Source organism: Oryzias melastigma, linkage group LG17, assembly GCF_002922805.2.
Source record: "Oryzias melastigma strain HK-1 linkage group LG17, ASM292280v2, whole genome shotgun sequence".
Lineage (NCBI taxonomy): Eukaryota > Metazoa > Chordata > Actinopteri > Beloniformes > Adrianichthyidae > Oryzias > Oryzias melastigma.
Genome location: NC_050528.1, coordinates 30093355 through 30114739, shown reverse-complemented (window position 1 = coordinate 30114739; position 21385 = coordinate 30093355). Strand labels below are relative to the sequence as shown.

The 21385-nt window shown below is 39.3% G+C and overlaps 2 long non-coding RNA genes across 2 annotated transcripts; one reads left to right on the top strand and one right to left on the bottom strand.

Moving 5' to 3' along the window:
* Positions 1–245: 245 nt before the first annotated feature.
* LOC118599990 lies at positions 246–1091 on the top strand. The gene is made up of 2 exons (XR_004949550.1): positions 246–442; positions 640–1091. It is a non-coding gene; the product is annotated as an uncharacterized LOC118599990 (long non-coding RNA).
* A 142-nt stretch (positions 1092–1233) lies between these two features.
* LOC118599992 lies at positions 1234–1927 on the bottom strand. Its single transcript, XR_004949552.1, has 2 exons — positions 1795–1927; positions 1234–1371 (listed from the first exon to the last, which is right to left on the bottom strand). It is a non-coding gene; the product is annotated as an uncharacterized LOC118599992 (long non-coding RNA).
* Between the last annotated feature and the right edge of the window lie 19458 nt (positions 1928–21385).

The following is a 21385-nucleotide window of genomic DNA, read 5'->3' as shown; positions in this document are numbered from 1 at the left end:
AAACTTCAGTGTCTCTGACCTCAATGAACTAAACTAACTAAACTAAAATATCTGAAGCATCACGAAGACCAAACGCAACATCGACGGTTTCCTGCATTTGGTTTCTACCATAGACTTAATATATAATTAGACGCATCATCTCTGACGTCACCCATTGACTTCCACAGTCCCCCAAATGAAGCCTGAATATTCAGCTCATGGCCGCAGCCAATGTGGCTGGAGTTAACTCCAGCCATATTGGCTGGAGTTAACTCCGCCTCACACGGACGTTCTAAATATGGGGAAAAGGGGCGGGACCGAGTTCACCCACTTTTCCTCCCGTTTGTTTTAGTTCACGCCCACAGCTCTGCCGTCTGCGGCTCATCATGCTAACCGGCTAACCGCTTCAATTCTCCAGGAAAGCAGCACCGCGGTGGATTATTTACATCATGAATCTTTACAGGTGAGTACATGGTGTTTTACACACAATCTTCAAAGATAAACTCATTTTCTTCAAAGATTTGGTTTAAAGATATTCACATGGATTTTGAGCATAAACAAGATAAAATATTTTATTTTGTGTTTAGCTCATCTTTACAGAAACAGCACATGTACAAATATTTTTGAGTGAAATCTATTTTCTTTTCCTTACAATTACAGTTGGGATTAATGGTGACGTCATTTCCATTTGGCACCAGAAGGACAGTTATACAAAACCACCACAGCGACGTGAGCTCGACGAGGACCCGCATCACCTGGTTCACCTGAGGCAGACGGTGGTGGACATATTATTTTTAATTCTACAAGGAAGAGCAGCTCCTGGTTCTCTCATCACTGTGGAGGACGTGAACGGGCGACGTCTGGAGTCTGGAGCTGTCATGGGGATCGGAGAGAACGTCCAGCGGCTGCACACTCTTCAACCCAGCAATAAACTTTATTTCTCTTTCATTTTTTACTGATTTTTTTTTCAGCATATAGAAATGTACTCTTTAGGATCATTTATTAGGTTCTTTAAATGTATAAAAACAGACAGTATTATCATAGATGATGCTTTCTAACTATGACATGTGTAAAGAGGTCCCTACTTTGAATAAAGGAAAACTAAGTCTGAATTTTTAATTAATAATGTTTGTAATGTTTTGAATCATTTCATCTGTTTCAAAAATAAATTTTGTACGATCTGACTTTGACCCACATTTCCTTTTGTTTTACCTATATGCTAAAATAGTGAATAAACAGAAGAGACCGGTCAAATATGTTAAACATGATTTTTATTGAATCACACACATCAGCAGAAGTCATCTTCATATGTTAAAATGAGAATTTTACTGCCTTTAAATGTAAATGCTGGATTATTTTGGATTATAAATCCGCTCACCACCAGAAGCAGACCTGAAGAAGAACATACAAGACAAACATTAGATACAATTAAAAAAATAACATTTAATATACATTAAAATCACAAGACAAAGCTAAATATAATATGTACACATTTGTTCAAAATTAAATATTTAAACTACATGTTCTCATTAACTGAAAGTTTCTGTGTCTTCACATTTTAACTTCACATGAAGAGATTCTGGTGTTACTGTAGCAGATCTGAATCATGTCCTTATATGTTATAACTTTTTGATTAAATTAAATAACCATCAGTAAAAATACAGAGAAAACGTCATTTTTTAAACTTTAAACATAATAGATATTAATGTTGCTGAGAATTTTAAAAAATCGAATTACTGGAACTAAAATAAATAATCATAATATACATTAATGATTTATTTCCGGCAAATACAAAGCTATTAATTTAGTACTTACCGGAGAAAAGACACCAGATGACTCCCAGAGAGCGTATTAGAACAGTTTACAGCACAGCAGCAGGACAAAAACCGAAATATAGCGATCATGCTAACGCTAAATCTGTAGCAGACCAGCAAAACACCGGAGCACAGCTCCCAGAATCCACCGCGATCGTCACCCGTCAATCAAAGACCGTGCCCCCCTCATTAAGCGAAAATAAATGCTGTTTTTAAAAAAAATTACAAACTTAGAAAAAAATTCACTCCCCTCAGAGTTGTCATGGATCTAATATGCAGCCATTGATGAAATAAAAACTTTAAGCACCAGGCATTAAAGGGGTTTATTAGAGGGCTGAAAATGAGGATTTTAACATGGGAGTCTATGGGAATTTGCTCACTCTAAGCACCAGCCTCTCTGGTCAGTGCCGGTACTGCAACGTTTTGTTACTTCCGGGTTGGCTTCACGTTCCGCCTGCCAGTGTTGGGGGTTGGGCTAGACCGTCCAAATTCACTGCACTTAACATCCGGTATACCCGCTAACGAAGGATCCGGACATTGGAGATCGCGAAGGCCACGGCCTCGGAGCATCACAGCCATGCCCTTTGTCTGTGCTGCCTTCAGATGGAACAACCCGGGCTCTTTTGAGTGCAGATCATTTGGGATTACCTTTCACAAGTAAGTTTTAACAATATTTATAACATTAGAGTGTTTTTTAGTGTGTATAATCGTAAACAACGTTCCGTGGCTAACAAAGTTGTGGTAATGGTAGAAACTGTTCCTCGCTCATATTATATTTGAATATATTGTTGTTGTTTTTTTCATCTGTCAACTTTCAGAGGTTTTCCAGTGACGTAGAATGACAGAAGTGAGGTGAAGCTCCAAAGAGAAAGGGGTGATTTGACGGAGTTCTGTACTAAACGCTAACTTCCAACCATAACCTTTGATACTTTGCACATTCATAGGCGACTTTGCACACTCGTCTGCTCTGGTCACTTTATTCCTCACCTCATTTCTTGTACATAATTGACCCTTTTTTATTGAAACCTTTTTTATATTTTATATATTTATTACTGTGTATAAATATGTCCACATTGAAAAAGTGAGTTGTACCGAAATTTCATTGTAACTGCAATGACAATAAAGGCATTCAATTCAATTCAATTCAATTCAATTCTCCAGGCTCTGCGGGGAGACCTTCTAGCCAGAGGACTTTGATTAGACCAGGAATATTGTCCATCTGAGAGAGAATGTGATCCTGTCTTCATCCATCACATCTCCAAAGGGTTTGTGTATTTATCTGTTTTCATTTTCAATTCTTTTGTTTTCCACAATAAGAAAAATGCTACAAGAACATGTTAAAAACACCTAAAACACGATTTTCATTAGAGTGGGTCTTTAAAAGAACATTTTATTCACAAGATTAATGTAGGAATTGAGAGCAAATGTTTTCAATTACTACCTGATTCTGTGTATTATAATTTATCATGGATTAGTTAGACATTTCAAAGGATTGTTTTAGTAACTAAAAGGCACTTGGTGCTTTGAGGCATTTTTATCATCATATTGATAAAGCATTTTCTTTTGAAGACTTCTGTCAGTCATCAGCTTTGTCAATGAGGACATATTATTTGCAATGATTTCTGAACAAGTTTAGCCTTGTTCTAAAAGTGTCTTGAATTTTGAATTGTAGCCACTTCATCCAGAGATATTAGGAGCTTTTCTTCAGCTCTGTCAGCATCAGGTAGAAACACGATAAGAAGTGCCATCAAACTATTTTTCATCTGTTGTCTATGAACAGGTGGCAATTTGTCTCTCTCAAAACATTAGCATTAAAAATACAATCTAAACATAAATATATAAACAAACATAAATAAATAAATAAATAAATAAACATAAATTTACCTGCTGTAAATTTTTCTGTGGATTCTGGCTTCTAGGCGTTCACCTGTCTCGGCGCGGCGTTCATCTACCTCGGCGCGGCGTTCATCTACCTCGGCGCGGCGTTCATCTACCTCGGCGTTCACCTGCCTCGCCCCGGCGTTCACCTGCCTCGGCCCGGATCTCACCTGCCTCGGCGCGGCGTATTCGGGTTAGGGTGCAGGAGCTCTCCAGGTCCTAGCGCCGGGCCGGTTCTAGCTAGCAGCTCGGTGGTTGGAGACCCGCCCGTGATCTAGTGAGAGCAGCCGGTGAGTTTGAGGGCGATGACTGAGGGACGCCCACGCGCGGTGTGGAAAGGCACGTATGAGAAAATCCGCGATTAATGCTTCAAAAAAATTGTCGGCGTCACGCACATGTCAAATTAACTTGTTTTTAACGTGACAAATCTGACAGCCCTATAAATTATATTTTAAAAACAGACCACAGCCTATGCCTTGTTGAAATGACGACCTACACATGCCTTCTCTGTTTCCTGGAGCATAGCAGCTTCAGGTGGCGTTGTTGACATCCTCCCATAATTCGTATTGCCACACTTGGATCAGACGACCATCTGCTTCATCTGAAGAACAGTGGTGGGCTGGTGGTCCTCAGAGGGACAGTGAAGCTGGTCAGAGCAGCAGAATGTGGATGCATCAGAACTGTACAGAGGAACGTGTCAGTAGCTGCATTTCTATCAGCTATGAAATTGCTTGATTTTTAATTTGAGATAATAAAGGTGCTTAATACGATTTTACCCACAACAATGAAAATGGCTGTTTTTAATGTCAGATCACTTTTAAACAAGTCTTTTATCATTAATGATCTTATTTTAGACCATCATTTAACTTGTCTGTTTTTAACTGAAACCTGGCTTGGCACTGATGCTCCAGCTATTCTCACTGAGGCTTCTCCACCTAATTTTAACTTTTTATTTTCTATCAGGGGAGGTAAGAAAGGTGGTGGCACAGCATCGATAGCTCACGAAACAATAAAATCTGAAAATATTGTCCATCCATCCATTTTCTTGACCGCTTCTTCCCTGTCGGGGTCGCGGGGGTGCCGGAGCCTATCCTGGCTACTGATGGGCGAAGGCGGGGTACACCCTGGACAGGTCGCCAGTCTGTCACAGGGCCTCAATCACACACACATTCTCTCTCACATCCACACCTAGGGGCAATTTAGAGTCACCAATTAACCTATGAAGCATGTTTTTGGACGGTGGGAGGAAGCCGGAGTCCCCGGTGAAAACCCACGCATGCACGGGGAGAACATGCAAACTCCACACAGAAAGGTCCCAGCCGGGATTCGAACCGTGGCCTTCTCGCTGTGAGGCGAGAGCGCTAACCACTGCGCCACCGTGCAGCCCTGAAATATTGTATTCAACAAATACTCATCCTTCAAGCATCATGCTTTTCTCTTTGGTGCCCCACCTGTTTTAGCTGTCACAGTGTATAGACCACCAAACCCTCCTTCCTGTTTTATTGAAGAATTTTCTGAATTTTTATCATCTGTTCATATTAGGTTTAATAGGATTTTAATAACTGGAGATTTTAATTTACATGTTTATAAAAATGATGATGTCTATGCTTGTGAGTTTTTAAATCTTCTTAGCAGCATGGATTTTAAACAACATGTCACACAGGCCACTCACAACAGAGGACACACCCTCGACCTCGTCATCACCTACGGTCTGTCTGCCGGGGTGTCCTCTGTTGTTGACTTAGGCATATCAGATCACTGCTGTGTGTTTTTTAATGTCACCAGTGAAATCCAGCAGGAAGCCTCAGTGAGAACTGTGAGGAAACGGTATATAAATCCTGAGGTGGCTGCAAATTTTATTCATACTTTTAACCAAACTCCTGCTCAGACTGTATCAGCATCCTGTGATTTTATGGTTGATGATTTTAATAACAGACTTCAGTCTTCCTTAGATGCAGTGACTCCAGTCAAAACAAAAAAGGTTAGAAACAACCGCTAAAACACCATGGAAGACTGATGACATAAGGTGTCTGAAACAGAAGTGCAGAAGAGCAGAGAGGAGATACAAGAAGTCTAAATTAATAATTCATCTAGAAATTTTAAAGGAACAACTCAAAATTTACAATAATTCAGTTAAAAAGGCCAGAACACTTTATTTTTCGAACATTATTACAGAAAATAAAAATAATCCAAAATTTCTTTTTAAAACAATTGATATTTTAATAAATAAAGATTTTAATAGGTCCTCCGTGCCGTCATCTAATGCTGCATGTGAGGACTTCGCAGACCACTTCATGGGTAAAATCAATGCTATAAGATCTAGTCTTTCACCTGTGCCAAACTCTTGTTCTAACAGATCACCAGCATTGGTTTTACGGGGGGAGACACTGGGGAGTTTTGTCCTGGTTGATGTGGAAATGCTTGGTCGAGTTTTATCCCAAGTAAACACCAAAACCTGCCTTTTAGATCCCATTCCCACTTCACTTTTTAAAACGTTTTATGGATTCTATAAGTCAGAGCTTTTAAACATAGTGAACTGCTCTCTTCAGACGGGTGTCTTCCCCTCTGCCTGTAAGACGGCGGTGGTGAGGCCCCTTCTGAAGAAGAGCAGTTTAGATCCAAATACTCTGGATAACTACAGACCTGTATTCAACTTACCGTTTTTAACTAAAATTATAGAAAAAATGTGTCGCTACTCAACTTCATGAGTTTTTGAATCACAAAAATATTTTAGAAAAATATCAGTCTGGTTTTAGAATGAACCACAGTACAGAGACGGCTCTTTTAAAGATCGTTAATGATCTTAGAATAAATTTAGACTCACAAAAACTTTCTGTTCTGGTGCTGTTGGATCTTAGTGCTGCCTTTGATACGGTAGATCACCAGATTTTATTAAATAGACTTAGGAGTCTAGTGGGCCTCTCTGGAAATGTCCTTAAGTGGTTTTATTCTTACCCTACAGACCGACACTTTTATGTAAGTATGGATACATGCTCTTCAAGAATCCATGAAATAAGTTGTGGGGTTCCCCAAGGGTCAATTTTAGGTCCCATTCTTTTTAATTTGTACATGTTGCCTCTTGGGGATGTCATCAGGAGACACGGCGTTGACTTTCACAGCTACGCTGATGATACTCAGCTTTACATCGCCGTGTCTCCTGATGACCTTGAACCTTTAAATACTCTTTTAAACTGTATTTTAGACATCAAGTCATGGATGGCAGAGAACTTCCTTCAGCTCAACCAGGACAAAACAGAAGTTTTAATCATCGGTCCTGAAGACAAGAGAGAGAGAATTTTACCAACGCTTAATAATTTTAATCCCTCTCACTGTGTGAGAAACCTGGGCGTTCTTTTAGACTCTGGGCTGAATTTTATTCCTCATATCAAAAACGTTGTTAAGACAGGATTTTATCATCTTAAAAACATTGCCAGAGTCCGCCCATTCCTCTCTCTTGCCAGCACAGAGGTGCTGATGCATGCTTTTATTTTTAGTCGTTTAGATTATTGTAATGCCCTGCTCTCTGGTTTACCTCAAAAATCTCTTACAAATTTACAATTATTACAGAACTCAGCGGCACGAGTTCTGACAAGGATCATGGGGCGGGAACACATTACACCAGTTTTAAAATCGCTGCATTGGCTCCCTGTGCGTTTCAGGATTGATTTTAAGATTCTTTTAATGGTTTACAAATGTTTTTATCGTCTTGGGCCTTCTTATTTAAGTGATCTTCTTTTAAAGTATGAACCCTCGCGGACCCTGAGGTCCTCCGGTACCGGCCTGTTAGTTGTTCCTAAGGTGAGGACTAAAACACATGGTGAGGCTTCGTTTCATCATTACGGTCCTCGCCTCTGGAACAGCCTGCCGGAGAGTCTCAGGGCCGCAGAGACCGTAGAGGTTTTTAAGAAGAGGTTTAAGACTCACCTTTTTAATTCTGCTTTTAGTTGATCTTATCTGCTCATTTATTAAATTAGTTTTTAATCATTTATTTATTTAATTTATTCATTCATTTTTGTCTTTCTTCTTTATGGATTTTATTTAATATTTTATGCATTTAATTTCAATTTCAATATTATTTATTTTACATACATTTTATGTATTTCATTTTATTATATTACTGTCATTTTACCCCCAGTGTTTCCTGAGGGTTCTATCATATCAGGGCTTGTCTGCTTGGTCTGGGGTCGTTGCCGTGGTTCTCACCCTTGCTGGGGCGGAGTCCTGCACTGCAGCCTCACAGCTGTGGAGTGGACTCCGTGGCTGTCCCGGTCTGGGTTGGCGCCGTGGCGATGTTCCTTTGTCCGAGCTGGCTCCTGGTATGATAGAATCCTGCATACCATCTCCTCACAGCAGAGCCAAGCCTCAAGTTTTTTTTTTTTCTCCCCTAAGTTTTCATTGTGTGTGGGGTCATGGGTGTATGTGTTTTGGGGAGGGTGTGTGTGTGAAGGGTGGGTTGGGCTTTTACTGTGTATGTTTTGTTTTTAATTGTAAAGCGCTTTGAGTTGCACTAAGTATGAAAGGTGCTTTTATAAATAAAGTTTCATTTGATTTGATTTGATTTAATGGAAACACCAGAAATTCCTAAATATCAATCTATTGAAAAAAAAATGTTGTTGCGCTGGGAGGAGGTTGTTTTGGGGTTGTATCAAAATGGACATTTTTCACAAAATTGCAATGGAAACACTTTTTTCAAATTAAAGTTTACTTCTTGGTAGTGTCTGCCTGAGCGCTGCACAGCGAGCGCCATGAGAGATCCCACAGCTTATAAGTTTGGTGTCATACAAAATCGTTGGATCCACAGCTCCTCCATAAAATCATCAAGATTTCCTCATAATCGCTTCATCTGTAGCCACTTTTTTGCAGCTTGCAGCCTGAATTAGACGCAGACGTCTCCTTTGACAAAACAATGTTTTCTATTTCATAATAGTGTTGCGCCAACTCACATTGTAAAAAAAAAAAAATCATAAATTGATTTTTAGAATTTTTAGTGAGAAAAACAGTGCACATGTACATCAACAAAAGATTTTACTTGTTAAAAGTTTAAGTCTGTCCAGTATCAAACTGTTTACAACCAAATTTTGTATTTTTCTCTCTAAATGTGCATAAACAGTGCATGAAATGTAAAATATCTACAGGCGTTTTTGGTCAAACAGGGCAGTTTTGTCCTCCTCGGTGATGCTGCCAGTGACAGTCACAAGTTCCACACTTCCAGGGAGAGTTTTTGGTGCAGATTCTGAAGCATCAGTGGGAAAAGATTTCACCTGCTGATGGTTTTCCTGCATTTAGAGGTGTTTGGACACCTGGGATGTGTCTGGGGTTGAACCTCAGTAGATGAGGGTCTCCGTTAGGGCTGGGCGATATGGCAAAAAAATAAAATCACGATTTTTAAATTGTATTTCACGATTTCGATTTTATCACGATTTTTTTTTTATAAATTCAAATTGACAAAAATGTAATTATAATGATTTTAGTTAAAGGAGGAAACACATTTTTGAACAAATATTTATATTTATTTGAATTAAATAGTTATTATCTATTAAGATTAATCTGTAAATATTACAAGAATTGCGCCTTCTACTGCTACAGGTCATTCATTTCTGTCAAATGAAATGCTTCTAAATATCTGTGAGTTTTAATTTTGCCTTTGTGCTAAAATCCATAAAACAGAGCTTGTAAATGATTGTCACCCAAGACCAGAAATGAGGGAGATTTATGAAGTTTATAGCATGAATGACTTATAAAGTTTAGTAAAGTCCTTTCCCTATTAAAAAAAGTGCTAAATAATAAGAATAATTTAAAAAAAAACACCCTTTACCACATTTTCAAATGAAACTGAAACTTTTATTATTTTTGGATTACATACATGCTAAATAAATCTCAATTGCTTCAGAATTTACCTTCAAATAGACGATTTCATTGTACTTTGAGAAAAAGGCTCCAGCTAGAATCTTTAGCTAATACAAAAACATTTTTAAACTTGGATGATAACATAAAATACATCCGCCAAACTGTTAAGATTCAAAACACAGAGATAATAGCAGTAAATGTTGTGGCAGGTTAAAGTTTACATCCACAGCTCCTTCACTAACATCTGCTGTCTGCTGTGTTTATGTCACTGAGCAGAAAGCTAGCGTTAGCATTAATAATAATAATAATAATAATTCATTTATTTGAAGCGCCTTTCCAGGCTCCCAAGGACACTTTACAATGTAAAAGCACATGTAAAAACAAATAAAACACATAATTCATTAGCGCTGTATATTCTAGCTGGGCTTTTATTCGGTCCGTGCGACTAAGAAAAATAAGCTCAACAGTGACGCCACGGATTAAGAAAATTATGTGCAAACTCACTTACACTTCTTACAAATGGGGGGAGTGCGACCGACGATAAGATTTAGGCTCTTACAGTAGCTAGCAAAAGCTATGCAAAGAGCTAGCATAACAATGCAGCACCGTGCATTTTGACCGAACATTTTACGTGTTTCCTACATGAATTACCATCAGTTTTTGTGCAGGTTGAACGTGAATATGTATGATTAACATCCGCTATGTTTAAAAACATGAAACATTAATAAAAACATACATCGAAGAACCAAACTAGCATGTCTGTCACGAGTTGCTAGCACCCACTTTAGCACACAGTTCACGGTTCCCAGCCTGATTTCTCTCTATTAAAATTCGATTCCTGTCCTGTGATGATTCCTCTCCATCGGATTATTTTGTTGTCAAGGTTTTTGAAGTCGATTGAAAAACCCTGCGTCTCCTTCTGTTACTTTTTCGGACCTCCGTCATTCATTACTCAAAAAGACTCGATCCATAATGACGGCGCACGTTACTCTGTCACGTCGTATGCCACGTGACTTCCAAACAAGAAAAACACACCGGGGAGGAGCAGCAGCAGCAGCTCGGATTTAAAGTCACAGCTGCCAACAAGCTTTTGCCTTCTCGCTCTTGCAGCTTTTCGTAGAAGATCGCAATAAAACGATCTCTCAAAAATGACAGATCGTCAGCTTTGGAGATTGTAAGGCGTTTTTTTTATCGTCATATCGCTCAGCCCTAGTCTCCGTCATCAGTTTCTGCATCTTTGTTGATGTGGTGAGCAGCTTTGGTCCCTGACAACCTCACCAGTCTCCAGCATCCTGACGTTTTCTCCTCTTTGGTCTTTCAGCATCATCAGCTGCAGCTCACACCCTCTTACAGGAAGCTTAAAGAAAAATTGTTTTCATTTACTGTGATATTTATTTCCTGGACACGTAAATATATGCTTGTTTTATAAGATCACTTATGATTTATGAGTAAAAAAATAAGCTAACTCACATTTGAATGACATTTCTCTCACACAGTTTGTGTTTCAGAGTAAAAACTAGCTAGCAACTGTCTTAAAGTTGTTTTGAAGAAGCCTGTGCATTGATACAGAACATGGGCTGTATGACAGGAACTTCTTTTTTAGGTGTGCATAATCCCTGTGCTTTAACACTTTTTAATCCACACCCAGCAGCCAATCAGAATCCAGTATTCACCCAGACCATGGTGTAAGTCCAAGTAAACAATACTAAATCTGACATTTTTCCTTCTTTTAAACAAATAAACAATTATTTCCCTTTGTTTCTCTGTGAAACACATTCAAGCTCGCTCACATGGACTCCAACAAATAGATCTGCTTTGGTGTCCAAGTAGAAGCTTCCGGAAGTTTTTAGAAGCTTCTAGAAACTTCTAGAAGCTTCCAGATACTGTGTGATGTCATAGCATCATGATGCCTGTGTGATGTCATATCCTTGTGTGACATCATCGCCTTTGATCTGAAGGTTATAAAAATAGGACCCAGAAATCATTCTTTGTCATTGTTCGTTTGGTCCGTACCAGAGAGCAGAAGGTTCCCCAGCTACTAGAAGCCTTGCATTCCAGTCAAGTACCTTCGACTTATACTGAGGAACATGCAGTTTTTTTACGCTACAAAAACTGCATCTACACTCCATACTTTTAACAAGAACATTTTAAAGATTTTCATCACATTACAGAAAATCCGTATTTAAAATGTTCTTGTCCTCTTGGAGTGGTTCTGTGGTTGAGGAGTGCTCCCTCAGACAGAATCCCACAACACATTTGGATTCAATGGAGGGACATCCACAATCCCTTCTTTTAAACAAATAAACAATTATTTCCCTTTGTTTCTCTGTGAAACACATTCAAGCTCGCTCACATGGACTCCAACAAATGATCTACTTTGGTGTCCAAACAGTTCAAAAACTCCCTGAATACATCCTTGAGTTGGTCACAGTTGGAAAGCTGTTATAAATAAAGCAAAAAAGCCCTTTGAACATAAAGTGGTGAGGGCAGAGAAAAGTGTTTTTGCACTTTTTGCGTCTGATTCTGTTCCCCTGAAGTCAGAACAGCTGGAGATTTCTGCAACTGATTGTGAAAAGACGGGAGAGTCTGAATCTAAAAGTGTTTTGTAAAGTTCCTCACGGCGTCCATTCCTCTCACAGTGTCAGGACTCAGGCTGTCATGCCTTCCTCCGACCACCAGAGAGAGCTCTCGTCGGAATACTGACTCCTTCTCCCATCATGCACCAGTCTACTGCGGTGAAGTTAGTTTTAGGTTGGATATTCGACAGACATTTGCTCTGTTCATATTTAGGGACCGTCAACAAATGACAGAATGTTTCTTCAATATCTCTTAATATATCGCACCAAATCAAACCAAAAACCTTTAAAATAATAAAACTGATTAATAGCTTTCTATTACAGCAGTTTAAATTAGCTTTTGTTGCTTTTTCTAATTTAGTCAATTTTAGTGTAAATATGCACATCTTTTTCAATAGCTTTTAGGATTTTAGAACAAATCAGTTCAAATCAGTTTTAAATAATAGAATTGACTAAGAACTATCTATTACAGCAGATTATATTACCTTTTGATGCTTTTTCTAATTTTAGTCAATTTTTTAGTGTAAATGTTCAAGTTTTTCTTCAATAGCTTTTAGAATTTTAGACCAAATCAGTCCAATTATCTTTAGAATAGTAGAACAGATGAACTATCTATTACAGCAGATTACATTAGCTTTTGTTGCTTTTTCTCATTTTAGTCAATCTTTTAGTGTAGATTTTCTTGTTTTTCTTCATTAGCTTTTATGTTATTTGACCAAATCAGTCCTAATCACTTTAGAATAATAGAATTGAATAATAACTATCTATTACAGCAGTTTACATTAGCTTTTGATGTTTTTTCTCATTTTACTCAATTTTTCTTCAATACCTTTTATGTTTTTTGACCAAATGAGTCCAAATCACTTTAGAATAGTAGAACAGATTACGAACTTTCTATAACAGCAGTGTATATTAGCTTACAAGGTATAATAATATATAATAATATAATATAATGATAACTGAAAAGAAATTTCAGTCTTGTGGGGTCCAGATGACCCCAAGTTTAATCTAAACATGCCCAGGATAGCGCAAGGTTAAACACATAAATTTAGTTTCAGTTTTTTTCAATTATATTTTTATCCTCACTGGTGTTTGTGTCCTACATAAAATACTGTCCACCTTTATCATGGGTGGTATTGATTAAAAAAAAACATTAAATAACATTTATATTAAAATATTTCTTAACATTAGAAAAAGCAACAAAAGCTAATGTAAACTGCTGTAATAGATAGTTCTTAGACAATTCTATTATTTTAAAGGTTTTTGGTTTGATTTGGTGCGATATCTTAAGAGCTATTGAAGAAACATTCTGTCGTTTGTTGAGGGTCCCTAAATATGAACCCAGCGAATGTCTGTCGAATATCCAACCTAAAACTAACTTCACCGCAGTCATTGTCTTGTGATTTGAATTTGACATGTTTCTCTTGTATGTTCCTCTCTAGGTCTGCTTCTGGTGGTGGTGAGTGGGCTTACAATCCAAAACAATCCAGCATTTACATTTTAAGGCTGAAAAATGTTTAATTGGGACATTAGAAGATGACTTTTGCAGATGTGTGTGATTTAATAAAAATCATGTTTAACATTTGAGTCTCTTCCATCTCTTCACCCTGTTTAAATATGCAAGTTAAACAAAAGAAATGTGTTTAAAAGTCAGATCTGTACAATATTTATGTTTGATTCTATGATTTAAAGGTTTATAGCATTTGGGGTAAAATAAGGTTGTTTTCCTTGCTGGTATAATAAAATAACAGCCTGAGGCAGCATTTAAAAACCACAGAGCAGGAAATGTTGACATCCACAGATCTAACTAAGCTGAAATATTTAAAAACAAATGTATGAACCAGTTTCAGCTGGAACAAAAAGATTGACACACTGACACGTTTCTCAGAGTTCCGATCACTACATGTTCTGCTGCTCTGACCACCTTCACTGTTCCAGTGAAGCAGATGGAAGCTCTGATCCAAGGATGATGCCACAGCAGCTGATGAACAAACACACTTCACAGGACAGTTTTTTTCTGACAATAAATACAAAAATGTTTTTTTTTATTATTTAACCTTTATTTATCCAGGCAGGACAAGAACATCATTCCAGTTTACAACTGTGGGATGACAAAAGGCAAGACCTTTTGAGAAAAGGAAGAGAGGAGTTACACGAACAAGAAATAAAATTAAACACAATCAGAATATATATATATATATATATATAAAATCCTTTCACTGTGTAACAGCAGAAGTTATCTAAAAAATGATTAACATTAAAATGTTTTATTAATGAACAGCAGCCAATGAATTTTTCAACGAGTGAATAATGAAGTCCAATTTACAGATAAGTAAAGAGTTTTAAACATATGCCAGGACATCTACAAGATTACCAAAGCAGACAAGCAGGTAGCTGAGGTCACAAGAGCATGACCTTTAAATGAGAGAAACCAGTTCTTCTGTGTTCTATTTATGCAGATCCGTAGATTGAGCCCCCTAGTGTTCAGAAAAGGAATTAAACTTCAGCACCACTGTATATAAAATAACTAGACAGAGCAAGCCCTCCTACTTCTGTGTTCCATATAGGAAATACCACTGGGTCGCAAAAAGGCCAAAGTCCCATTGACTTACATTGAGAAACAGACAGTTATTTCTCAGTCATTTTATATGTCAGAATAATCATTCTTCCTCTGCTGCTTTCTGCTTAACTTCTTTTTTCTAATCCTAATTTTTTTTAAAAGATTTTTTTCCATTATCACAAGTTATTAGAGTTATAAATTGACCAATCAGATGGCTCAATAAGCGTTTGTGGGTCTGACGTCGAACGTCTGGGGGGTTTGATTGACACATGACGGGTAGCCAATGGGAGCAGACTTCATCAATGGGTCCGTGAAGACCTTTTAACACCTACTTTACAATTCAACAATGTACCAATCATTGTTCTACTGTTGTTTTCCTCAATGGAATGTAGCAGTTTAAAACAACAAGAGGCGCATGCTGTCGACATTTTTAGATGAGGATTTACTCTGGAGAAATAGATTTCACTCTGAGGTTATGTGATTTGGACTTTTTTCTTTGTTTAACGTTCATTTTTCACTTTTTTATTGTAGCTTATAAATTATAAGTTGCATATATGCGCATAAAATCACCAACCAAAGTTTCATCTTCGCCGCCCTTTTCCAGCTTCAGCCTAAATTAGACGCAGCCGTCTGAGGAGCGCGAGACAAACTTGAAAGGACCCGGTCGTATTTTCAAACAGAAAAAGATCCAGCTGTTCACTTGTTAGGATGGTTATTTATTTTAAATACCGCTGAACGCGCTTCTCACGTGCATCTGATCAGACTGTAAACCTGGCCGCACGTGAAGTAACGCTGCGGCTTGCGCCAGGGGGCCGCGCGCGATTCGGGCACGGCGTCACCCAAATGCTCCTTTTATCTCGACAAAAAGGAATAAATGTAAGTAAATCCAAAAGGACCGCTGACAGAATCAACTGTTGGAATGGTTCTCCCTTAAAGGCTTCAGCAATGACTTGTACAATTCTCTCGAGCCGCTGATGCTGAAGTTGGCTTCCGATTTACAGCGAGAGTGTTCCACTGTATTTTTCGAACTCAGACCACCTAAAAACAGGTCCTGTTCGGAAAAATCGGAAGCCAACTTCAGCCTCGTCTCGAGCCGGCGTTTACATCCGCGGTCCCATGGTAAAGGAGTGGAAAGAGGTGGACGGTTGCAACAAACTCACTCCTGATTGGCAACAGTACTTCCTGTAGATTCGATGACTCAGTTATGACTCAGACCAATCGCTGAAGATTGTTTGCAAATGGCGGTATCCATTTCAGGAATTGACGGTGAAAGTTAATTTGATTTTGAATCACCAAAAGGTTCAGGTTTTTGTTTTTAACACCGATCTGGAAATAAATCTTTTCACGATACTCCACGTCTTTCATCTCTGAGGACAGCTCTGATAAACAGACAACTTTGGTTCTTTGCTCATTAATTTACGAGTTTTAATCTCATAAATTCACAAGTTTTTTCTCGTAAATTTACAAGAGTAAAGGTCATAAATTTAGCCTGTAACTTTTAAAGTCATAAATATACGACTTAATTTGCGTAAATTTACGAGATTTAAAGTTGTAATTTTCAATTCAATTCAATTCAATTTTATTTATATAGCCCAAAATCACAAAGGAATTTGCCTCATTGGGCTTCAAAATATGAACAATAGTTAAAAACTAAGACTAAATAAAACTGGTTATCCCTGCCCTTAGACCCTCCCTCCCGGTAAGGAAAAACTCCTAAAAAACCTGAGTCAGGAAAAAAGAAGAAACCTTAGGGATTCCCACATGACGGCGAGATCCTATCCCAGGACGGACAGGAGATACCAGAACTATTAAAGAAAGATTAGCTTCTTCAACTACGTATCTAAAAGAGTTCATTCAGATAAAGCTGATGGACGAGCGATGATTAAGTCCATAGTCATGATGAAGCAGAAGTGCAGTCCACGACCAGGAGCAGGAGGACAGACGACCCAGCAGGAATCACTCTCACTCAGAGATGCAGGATGGTGTCGGGGGCGTGGTCCACGGCCAAGAGTGGGAGCGTGGGCGATCCACCGGGGATCTGAAATCTCTCCCGCTCCCCAGAGGAGAGTGGGAAAGAAGAACAACATGTGAATGGAACTGCACCAACAAAAGCATGGAGAACTAAATACAATAAATAATAAAGAATAGAAGAGAGGAGAAGTAGATGAGAATAGAGAACAGAACCCCAGAGCTGATCTGAATAATAACCATGATAGAAAATCTAAATTTATATTTAAACGCATCAATATTAATTTATTAATCTAGCCTCACAAGGACCACAGGAGAGGGAATATTCTCTGATTACTAGCTAGCCTGGCAGAACGCCTGTCCAAAGAGGAATGTTTTAAGGCTAGTTTTGAAGGTAGAAACTGTGCTGGCCTCTCTGACATGAGCTGGGAGCTTATTCCATAGAACAGGGGCTTGATGGCTGAAGGTTCTACCTCCAACTGTACTTTTAGAAATTCTAGGAACTACAAGCAGTCCTGCATTTTGTGAGCGAAGTGTTCTGACTGGTTGGTAAGGAACTATGAGATCTCTAATATAGGATGGGGCCACACCATTCAGAGCCTTATAGGTTAACAGGAGGATTTTGAACTTGATCCTGGATTCAACTGGTAGCCAGTGGAGAGAAGCTAACACAGGAGTGATGTGTTCTCTTCTACTAGTTCCTGCTAACAATCTTGCTGCTGCATTCTGGACAAGCTGAAAACTTTTTAAAGAACTTTTCGGGCATGCTATTAGTAAAGAGTTACAGTAATCCAGTCTAGACGTAACAAATGCATGGATGAGTTTTTCAGCGTCACTTTTAGATAACATATTCCTGATCCTAGCTATATTACGTAGGTGAAAAAATGCAGTTTTACAAGCTTGAGATATGTGAGCCTTAAATGATAAATCCTGGTCAAATAAAACCCCTAAGTTTCTGACTGAAGAATTGGAGGCAACATTTACACCATCCAGGGAGACTATCTGATCTGAGAGAGCATCTCTCAGGTGTTTAGGACCCAGTATCATGACCTCAGTTTTTTCTGGGTTCAGGAGGAGGTAATTAATTGTCATCCAGGTCTTAATGTCTCTGATGCATGAATTCAGTTTCTCTAGGTGGTCATTCTGGTCAGGTTTAATGGATAAATACAGCTGTGTATCATCTGCATAACAGTGAAAGTTAATGCTATGTTTCCTGATTATGTTTCCTAAGGGCAGCATGTAAAGCGTGAACAGAATGGGCCCTAGAACTGAGCCCTGAGGGACTCCGTAGCTAACTCTAGTACAATGAGAGGACTGTCCATTTACATTAACAAACTGGTATCTATCAGATAAATAGGATTCAAACCACTGGAGGGCAGATCCCCTGATCCCTATGTCATGCTCTAGTCTCTGGAGTAAGATGCTGTGGTCGATGGTATCAAAGGCTGCGCTGAGGTCTAACAGGACCAGAATAGAGATTAGTCCCTTTTCTGAAGCCAATAGCAAGTCATTAGTAACTCTGACCAGTGCAGTTTCAGTGCTATGGTGAGGTCTGAACCCTGACTGAAAATCTTCAAAGTGATTATTGTCCTGTAGGTGGCACTGCAGCTGCTTTACCACAACTCTTTCTAGGATTTTAGATATGAATGGGAGATTAGATATTGGTCTATAGTTGGCTAGAATGTCAGGATCCAGGCTGGGTTTTTTCAAGAGAGGTTTAACAACCGCATATTTAAAAGACTGAGGCACATAACCAGTCTCTAGAGAGGTATTTATTATGGTCAATATGGATTCACTAATAAGGGGGAAGATTTCTTTAAAAAGTTTAGTGGGGATTGGGTCTAAGAGACAAGTGGAGGTTTTAGAAGGCGTAATAACTGATGCTATTTCTGCTTGGTCCACAGAAGTAAAGCAGTCTAATGTTACAGCCGTTTCTATGGATGCCTTTATTTCTACGACTTCTGCCTGCTTTGGGCTGATTGTGGGAATAACCACATTTAGCTTCTGTCTAATATTTGAGATTTTACTATCAAAGAATTGAAGGAAATCTCCAGAGCTGATAGTAGCAGGAATATGTGGTTCAACCGAGCTGTGGTTGCTGGTCAGCCTGGCTATAGTATTAAAGAGAAATCTTGGGTTATTTGCATTTTCTGCTATTAAAGTTGAGTAATATTGAGTTCTCGCTTTACGCAGGGATTTTTTATAACGTAAGAGGCTACATCTCCAAGCATTCAGAGAGTGCTCTGATCCGGAACGGCGCCATTTTCTTTCTAGTTTACGAGTTATGTGTTTTAGGGAATGTGTTTCAGCGTTAAACCACGGTGCTACTCTGTTTTGTCTAACAAGCTTAAGTTTCAGAGGGGCAACAGCATCCAGTGTTCTTCTGAGGGCTTGCATGGTATCATTGACAAACTCATCATTATCAACGGGGCTTAAAGTGCTCTGAGAATATTTATCCAAAATGTTACTAAACGTTGGTTGGACTGCGAGTTTAAATTCAGACACAGAACGGTCAGATAATGTTCGTTTAAGCTCTTTCTTATTTATTGTAGCAGTCATCATTCATCATTTCTCTTTGTCCCCAGTGGGACATAAGGCCGCTACAAACTGCTTCCACCACAGCTTATCCCTAGCCCTGTGTTGTGCTTCTCCTAGGGTGAGCTGATTTTCCGCAAGTTCGGATGTTATTGTGCGGCGCCATGTTGTTTTGGGTCTCCCAGGTTTTCTCTTTCCTGGAGGCGTCCACCTTAGGGCTACTTTGGCGGTGCGATTAGGCTCCATGCGAAGGAAATGCCCCAGCCACCTCATACGCCTACACTTGATGTCATCAGTAAGGCATCTGGTCTTCGTAACTTTGAAAAGATCTTGGTTACTTATCACGTTCGGCCAGTAGATTGAACATATTCGTCTAAGACATCTGTTGTTAAAAGCATCCAGGCGCTTCATATCGCTTTGTATGACTCGCCAGCACTCGCCTTATTGTAGCAGTAGGATTTTCTAATTTAAACTGAAATGTAATTAGAAAATGATCTGAGAGTATGGGGTTATGAGGAAGGACATTCAGCTGGCTAATCTTAACTCCATGAGTTAAAACAAGGTCCAGGGTGTGCTTGTGACAGTGAGTAGGTTGATTTACATTTTGTGTGAAACCAACATTTTCCTATTAAAGCCGCAAATGCGTTTCCAAGACAGTCACTGGAATCATCCATATGAATATTAAAATCTCCTGTAATTATGATTTTGTCAGAATCTAAAATAATATCTGATAAAAATTCAGAAAACTCAGATAAAAATTCTGAATACGGGCCGGGAGGGCGATAAATAATTATAAATAAAACTGCTCTTGAGTCTTTCTGTTTGGGTGATTTATAGATAGTACAATGCTTTCAAAGGAATTATAAATGTGTTTAACTTTAATATTAAGGATCAAGCATGCCTCTGAAATTACTGCTAACCCACCTCCTTTCCCAGAAATCCTGCTTTCTGATAGTTATTATAGCTAGGGGGGGTTGCTTCATTCAGACGAACATAATCATCCTGTTTTAGCCAGGTTTCTGTTAAAGCTAGCAGGTTAAGTTTTTTTATCATTAATCAATTCATTGACTAACAGGGACTTTGAGGACATTGATCTAATGTTTAGTAGCCCACATTTAATGACATCATAATTTTTGTTTCTGTGATTCATTCTTTTAATTTGCCTTCCAACACATAAGCTAACGCTAGGAACTGCAGGGCTAGCCCTGTTTGGGGTTAGAAGAAGCCTCAATGCTAAAGGCCGCTCAGGGGAGAGTTTTAAACTACTGCTCTCTCCCCGGGTCTCCTCTCTGAGTTGTCAGGCTGCATGGCTAAAGCTAGCAGAAATGTTTCTGGACAGAAGAGCCGCTCCGTCCAAACTGGGATGAATGCCATCTCTGCGCATGAGACCGGACTTCCACCAAAACATGCTCCAGTTGTCCACAAAGCTAACGCCATTTTCTGGGCACCATTTAGCTAACCAGCGGTTAAATGATGAAAAGCGGCTGTACATTTCATCACTGACTTTGTTTGGGAGAGGACCAGAGAAAACTACTGTGTCTGACACAGATTTAGCCAGTTTACACACCGATTCTACATTTAATTTAAGAATCTCTGATTGTCTTCGTCGGGCGTCGTTGCCGCCCGCGTGAATTACGACCCGACGGAACCTCGCCTTACTCTGGGCTAACATTCGGAGGTTTCCTTCGATGTCACCAACTCTGGCTCCCGGGTAACATCTAACTGTTGCTCCCTTGAGCTTTACGTGTCTGACCTCGGAGGAGCCAATGACCAGGGTTTTCGGTTCAGTTGGTGCGTTACTGAGGGGAGAAAACCTGTTACATACAGGGATCTCCGGGCGCTCTACGTGCCTCTGTTTAGCTCTTTGCTTTTTCCCCACCGGTACAAACTCATTCTGGGGATTCCCCGAATGCGGAGAGGGCGGTGGGATGCTAGCTAATTCAGCTTCCATTGAGCTAAGACGCGCTTCCAGCTGTTCGAGCCTGGATAACAGGTCTGATATCAGACTACAGTTAACACAACGACCATTGTCTTCATTAAATGAGGCGGGATCCTGACTAAACATATGACAAGTGGGGCAAGAAAGAGGGCTGGGAGCCGAAGAGGTAGAAGGCATCATGCTACAACAACAAGCGCTGGTTTACGCTCACCGGGAATAGCGGTCCGGGTTAGGAGGGCTTTCCGGGCTCGGTAGTCGCTGCTTGCCGGGTAGAGGGCCGTCGTCCGCC